Genomic DNA, 7,176 nt, shown 5'->3' with positions numbered 1-7,176 from the left:
ACACTCTCACACACACACTCTCACACACAACACTCTCACACACACACTCTCACACACAACACTCTCACACACAACACTCTCACACACACACTCTCACACACAACACTCTCACACATACACTCTCACACACACACACACACACACACTCTCACACATACACTCTAGCATGGGCCAGTTGAGTCAAATATTCCCGTTCCCTGCTGAGCGGACGGAGAATGTGCGGAAAGCGCGGAAGTGCACAGAAAGCCGTGACCCCGCTTGTCGTTTCTCTCCCTCCGTCCAGGGTGACGATCCCAAGAAAGTGGCAGAAAAGATTGGGAACAAGAACGGCCTGGAACCACTGATGAAAGAGGCCCTGAGGCTGCGGATCAAGGAGGAAATTGAGAAGAGGATCTCCAAGCGTTGAGCATCACCGCTACCGCCAGTAACAACAGCAGCAGCTACATTGGGGGGCGGTCGGGTTTTGTCTTGTCCCTTTATGTCTTTGTGTTGTTTAAGTTTTCCCAGCTCCACAGTGAGGGGCCGAAAGAGTCGAAGGTTGGGGGGTGGGGTTTGGGGGTTGGCGAAGGGGCAATTTGATCGAAAATGAGGACCCCAGAAGTAAGGGTGCGGCGCATTCCCAAAGTTGGACAGCACACATCATCGAATGAGCTGCTAAAGACCGCGGGAGCGAACGGCTGGCTCCACAACTTGCAGTGTTAAACACGAGGAACTAGGTGATGCAGCATTATGCGCAAGATCGATGAACGATGAGCAAGTTTCATTTGTTGGTGACCTCAGCCAGCGCCAGAATTCCCGAGCCAGGCGCCCATTTGGCAAGGAGAGCACTGGAAGCATTTCTATGTTCGGCCCGTTGTGCATGGCATTGGGATGCAAGGGATCTTAAGTGATCTTAAGTCCCGATTCGCCTCTCTTCGGTTGCTGGCTGCAAGCAGACATGAAGCAAGCAGGCCCTGACTTTGAGTAATGTGTACAATCCGTACAGAGTGAGCATTGTACATCAATGCAAGGGGGACGGTAGTTGGCGGCCCTGGGGGTTCTTGCGGGGGAGGGCAGGGCTGGGGATCTTTTTGATTTGGGGGTGAGGGTTGATGGGGAGGATGCATTTGGAAAGGTGTAAAATGTCCCCGCGTGAATTTCATGCACAATTTGCGTGAGGCAAGTTGCAGAGCTCCAGGCACTTGCACTCAACAGCGCAGAGGTTGCATTTATCAGGCCAGGGTGTGAGCTGTTTAGCCAACCCAACCCTGCAGTAGGACATGGAAAATTCACGGGGAGTGGGGCACCGTTGGGCAAAAGAAATTCAACCGTGGGTCCTCCTCCTGTTGCCCCCCACAAGCTGCCAGAATGCATGTGTGTCTGTGTGTCTGTGTCTGTGTCTGTGTGTGTGTGTGTGTGTGTGTCTGTCTGTGTGTGTGTGTGTGAGTGTGTCTGTCTGTGTGTGTGTGTGTGTGTGTGTGTGTGAGTGTGTCTGTCTGTGTGTGAGTGTGAGTGTCTGTGTCTGTCTGTGTGTGTGTGTGTGTGTGTGTGTGTGTGTGTGAGAGAGTGTGTGTGTGTGACTCTGTGTGTGTGTGTGTGTGTGTGAGAGAGTGTGTGTCTGTGTTTGTCTGTGTGTGAGTGTGTGTGTCTGTGTCCATGTGCGTGTGTGAGTGTGTATGTGCATGTGCATGTGTGTGTGTGACTCTGAGTGTGCGAGCGTTTCAATATTACAGCAGCAACAGCTCGGACCCCACCTCCCGGGTTCAGTGTTACAGCAGATGGACTATGAAGCCCCATACACCCATAAGACATCCAGCATCTTTAGTCCTCCCGCCCAGAACGGGAAACGCAGTGTTATCAAACTTCTTATTTTCAGTTTCGGGGAGGGATGAGATACTCCTCAGTGACAGTCACACAAATCCCTTTGTCAGTCGTGGGAATGCAAGCTATTTCCTGTCAAACCTTCCGACTTGGTTGAGAATTTTTTTTTGTTTCCAGAGCGTGTCGTTAAAGGTGTTTTGATTTGGTTACAGTAGGTTTGCACCCTGCCTGTGTATATAAAACTGTTCTGACGTGAGTTTGTGTCCACCCCTACTCTGCCATGTGTCAAATAAACTTTGTACGTTTTTAAAAGGGTCTGAGTGGTGTGCCTATCTGTTAGCACTGTGTTAGGTCCAGATATTCCATCCAACACACACTAAACCCTCATTCTGTTGCAATTCATCTCCTGGAGCTGAAGAACCCTCTGAACTCATCTAATTCTGGCCTTGCGTGCACCCCCGATTTTATATGCTCCTCATTCAAAGCCCTGCTGTTGTATGCATGAAGTTTTTGGAATTCCCTCGCTCTAACTCGCTGCACTCCTTATAACCTGCCTCAGGAGCTCCTCACTGAGATCTCGAGTGTTTTAATCCCAAGCTCGATGTCACAAGAATTATAAATTGGATTTACATCATTTTATTAACTCCTGCACAGCAGAATTATGCTTTCTGTCGTTTATTTAAATGATTTGGATGTGAACACAGGAAGTATGGTTACTAAGTTTGCAGACGACACCGAAATTGGAGGTTGTAGTGGGCAGTGAAGAAGGTTACCTCAGAGTACAATGGGACCTCGATCAGATGGGCCAATGGGCCGAGGAACGGCAGATGGAGTTTAATTTATATAAATGTGAGATGCTGCATTTTGGGAAAGGCACATCAGGGCAGGACTTATACACTTAATGGTAAGGTCCTGGGGAGTGTTGGTGAACAAAGAGACCTTGAGGTGCAGGTACATAGTTCCTTGAAAGTGGAGTTGCAGGTAGACAGGGCGGTGAAGAAGGTGTTTGGTACACTTGCCTTTATTGGTCAGTGCATTGAGAATAGGAGTTGGGAGGGTCATGTTGCGGCTGTACAGGACATTGGTTAGGGCCCCTTTTGGAATGTTGTGTGCAGTTCTGGTCTCCCTGCTATAGGAAGGATGTTGTGAAGCCTGAAAGGGTTCAGAAAAGATTTACAAGGATGTTGCCAGGGTTGGAGGGTTTGAGCTACAGGGAGAGACTGAATAGGCTGGGACTATTTTCCCTGGAGAGTCAGAGGCTGAGGATGTGACCTTTATAGAGGTTTATAAAATCATGAGGGGCATGGACAGGGTGAATAGCCAAGGTCCTTTCCCCAGGGTAGGGGAGCCCAAAACTAGAGGGGCATGGGTTTAAGGTGACAGGGAGAAAGATTTTAAAGGGAGCTAAGGGGCACCTTTTTCATGCAGAGGGTGGTGCGTGTATGGAACGAGCTGCCAGAGGAAGTGGTGGAGGCTGGTACAATGACAACATTTAAAAGGCATCTGGATGGGCACATGAATAGGAAGAGTTTAGAGGGATATGGGCCAAATGCTGCCAGATGGGACTGGATTAGTTTAGGATATCTGGTCAGCGCAGAGGAGATGGACCAAAGGGTCTTTTCCGTGCCTTACGCCTCTATGACTATTAGGCAAAAATTGACCCCGAGGCCTGGTAAAGAGATATAGGTCTCAGTCAAAGAGGAAAGTTGTAAGGAGTACAGCGAGTTAGAGCGAGGGAATTCCAAAAACTTAATGCATACAACAGCAGGGCTTTGAATGAGGAGCGTATAACATCAGGGGTGCACGCAAGGCCAGAATTAGATGAGTCTGGAGGGCTTTTCAGCTCCAGGAGATTCAAGAGATAAAGGGGGGAGAGGCATGGGGAGGTGTGAAAATAAGGACGAGAGTTTTAAAATTAAAGTATAACTTAACTGGTCAGCATAGGGAGCTAACAGGGAGGTTATGTTGTAGCTGTATAAGGTGCTGGTGAGGCCACACCTCCAGTACTGTATACAGTTTTGGTCTCCTTCCTTGAGAAAGGACGTACTGGCACTGGAAGGGGTGGAGAGGAGGGTTGCTAGGTCGATTGCAGAGTTGAAAGGGTTGGCTTATGGGGAGAGATTGAGTCGTCTGGGACTGTACTCATTAGAATTTAGAAGAATGACAGGGGGGATCTTACAGAAACATATAAAATGATGAAGGGACTAGATAAGATAGAAGCAGGCAGGTTGTTCCCACTGGCGGGTGAAACTGGAACGAAGGGGCATAGCCTCAAAATAAGGAGGGGGAGCAGATTTAGGACTGAGCTGAGGAGGAACGTCTTCACCCAAAGGGGTTGCGAAATGGTGGAATTTCCTGCCCAGTGAGGCGACATCGTTGAATGGTTTTAAGGCGAAGATCGATGGATTTTTGAACAGCGGAGGAACTAAGGGTTAGGGAGAGCAGGCGGGTAAGCGGAGCTGAGTGCACGAGAAAGATCAGCCACGGTCTTATGGAATGGCAGAGCAGGCTGGAGGGGCCGAATGGCCTAGGGAACTTGGTGCAAGTGAGGTCGTAGGCTACTGACATTTGGGGGTGATCCCGGGTTTAGGAAAGGGGGGAACAGTGTGGGAAACCATTCGGGTGTATTGGACGAATTAAGCCTTGAGGTAGCAAGTATAAGAAAGCAGTGTTCAGCAGCAATCCTTGATAAATGGAAAAAGAATAACTGCAGTGTGCATTGGTAGTCTTAATAACTTTTGAAGGCTGCGGCCTACATAATATGCGTCTACGAATCTAGGCTCCTGTAGAGTATTCTGGTCTGATTGCAGCTGAGGCATTAACAAAAGTTAATCAGGAACATTTGCTTCGGAAAGGAAAGGTTTTAAGATGTGCCCCCATTGACCTTTTCAGATTCCTCGCAAAATCGCGCAACGGTAAATCCGACACAGCTTCCTTGGGCAACGGATAACTTGAGCCCTGGAATACATTAGCCCGGTATTCCACTCCCTCAAATCCGAATGATGGGAGACCCTGCGAAAATATAATCGCCAACGACACAATTGCTCGGATCAACTGTGAAAATATTCCAATTACTTCTGACTGAGTTCTTTTGGTGGTGTCCTTTATTCATGCATGGGATGAGGGTATCGCTGGGTAGGCAGCATTTATTGTCCGTCCCTAATTGCCCAGAGGGTAGTTAAGAGTCCACCACATTGCTGTGGGCCTGGAGTCACATGTAGGCCCAGACCAGGTAAGGATGGCAGTTTCCTTCCCTAAAGGACATTAGCGAACCAGATGGGTTTTTCTGACAATGGACTCACGGTCATCATTAGACTCTTAATTCCGGTTTTTTTTTTATTGAATTCAAATTCCACCATCTGCCATGGCGGGATTCAAACCCAAGTCCCCAGAACATTATCTGGGTCTTTGGATTAATGGTCCAGTGATAATACCACTATGCAATCGCCTCCCCTCCTATAGTAACAGAGCGGTTGATGAAGGGAGTGCCGTAAAGTCTTTCGAATGTGGGCTTGGACTGCAAGGGGGGGATTGGAGTGCAACAACTGAAAGGGCCGAATGGCCTCGTTTGTTGTGACTTCAGTCGGCCGAATACGAATTTCCCGAGTTTGCGGACATTTACCAGGATGTTGCCAGGATTGGAGGGTTCGAGTTTTAAGGAGAGGCTGGGACATTTTTTCACTGGAGGCTGAGGGGTGACCTTATAGAGGTTTGTAAAATCATGAGGGGTATAGAGAAGGTGAATGGTAGGTGTCTTTTCCCTAGGATTGGGGATTTCAAGCCCAGGGGACATGTGAGAGGAGAAAGATTTAAAAAGGACAATGGGGGGTGCAATTTTTTTTACACAGAGAGTGGTTCGTGTGTGGAATGAACTTCCAAAGGAGGTAGTGGATGTGGGTACAGTTACAACATTTAAAAGATGCTTGGATAAGTTTTTTTTGTTGCCCTTTATTCATTCATTCACAGGATGAGGGCATTTATTGCTCAGAGGGCAGTTAAGAGTCAACCACATTGCTGTGTGGGTCTGGAGTCACGTGTAGGCCCAGACCAGGTAAGGATGGCAGTTTCCTTCCCTAAAGGTCATAAGTGAACCGGACAGGATTTTCCCGACAATCGACAAAGGATTCACGGTCATCATTAGATGCTTAATTCCAGGTATTTTATTGAAGTCAAATTCCACCATCTCCCAGGGTGGGATTCGAACCCAGGATTATCTGGATTAACAGTATAGTAATTATAGTCATCGCCTCCCTGAGTACATGAGTAGGAAAGGTTTGGAGGGGATATGGGCCAGGAGCAGGCAGGTGGGACTAGTTTAGTTTGGGATAATGGACTGGTTGGACCGAAGGGTCTGTCTCCGTGCTGTATGATGAAAAATGTTTGCTGCGGTTCAGTTTCTGGTCCGTTTGAGCTAGATATTGCTGACATGGGACGCGGGAATACCACTGACTGTTAGTTAGATATTGATGGTCATCTGCCCAACACTTGTGTGACATAAATATATCAGACGGGTGCCTCATTTTGAATCGAGTGAACCTGCAGATATATCCACACCTACTGTGAGGCGCATTGTGATCACTGGGAGTGTGAGTGCACAGCCCCATCAGGCGAGGCTTTGTAGAGCAAGCTGTTAGCTGTGTTGAGTACAGTCCTCCTTCCTTCCATCACTCTTTAAAATGAGGCTCGGCGAATCACTGGGCGTGTGAAATGATACAGTAAACCTTTTGTTATCCAGCACCGGGAGTTTGCTGTGTGCTCCAGTATTCCAGACATTCATAATCCACGTAAAAACACACGCTAAGTAATAGAAACATAATGTGGAGGCGTTGGGGGGGGTGTCTACATCACTGTTGGACTTTTTTTACAGCATAACTCACTTAAATAATAAAACAAATTTGCCTTAAATAAAACTTGCCAGCAGCGAGCCTCCTCTCTGGCACTGTCAACTGAGTACTGGCCTACTGCAGTGGATCGCGGTATTTGAGGAGAAATGGACTCGAAATTGAATCAACTGTTGATATTTGGCGTGGCCGTTCGTTTGAACGACGAGCGTATTCACCTTGAGGCGAATAAGTTTCAAAAACCGTAGTAATTGGGCAGCATGTACACAGTAAACCCGGCTGCATCTGTGGTGCACAACTTATTTTTGCTGGCTTACGGAGAGCCGCCACGCGAGACGCCGGTTTTAAAACCGCGTTCGCCATGCGCTCGGTCACACGGGATGGAGATCCCAGCCTGGGTGATTCCGAACGCTTCCCAGTCGGGAGTAGTGAGGGGGCTTGGTTCGCCGACACTCTGAAAGATGTCTGCCTTAGGGCAGAATGGATGAAAACGCTCACACCGCTTCTGCAACCCCCACCCCCCCACTTCCCCGGC

At 48.3% G+C, this 7,176-nt stretch overlaps 1 protein-coding gene across 2 annotated transcripts in view; it reads left to right on the top strand.

Moving 5' to 3' along the window:
- Positions 1 to 7,176, top strand: part of sftpbb (surfactant protein Bb) — a 43,984-nt gene that overhangs the window by 24,075 nt on the left and 12,733 nt on the right. The gene's annotated exons all lie outside the window — the stretch shown is intronic.

This window comes from Rhincodon typus, chromosome 40, assembly GCF_021869965.1.
Source record: "Rhincodon typus isolate 14 chromosome 40, sRhiTyp1.1, whole genome shotgun sequence".
NCBI lineage: Eukaryota > Metazoa > Chordata > Chondrichthyes > Orectolobiformes > Rhincodontidae > Rhincodon > Rhincodon typus.
Note: the sequence above shows the minus strand (reverse complement) of the source record. Positions and strands in the feature narration are given on the sequence as shown.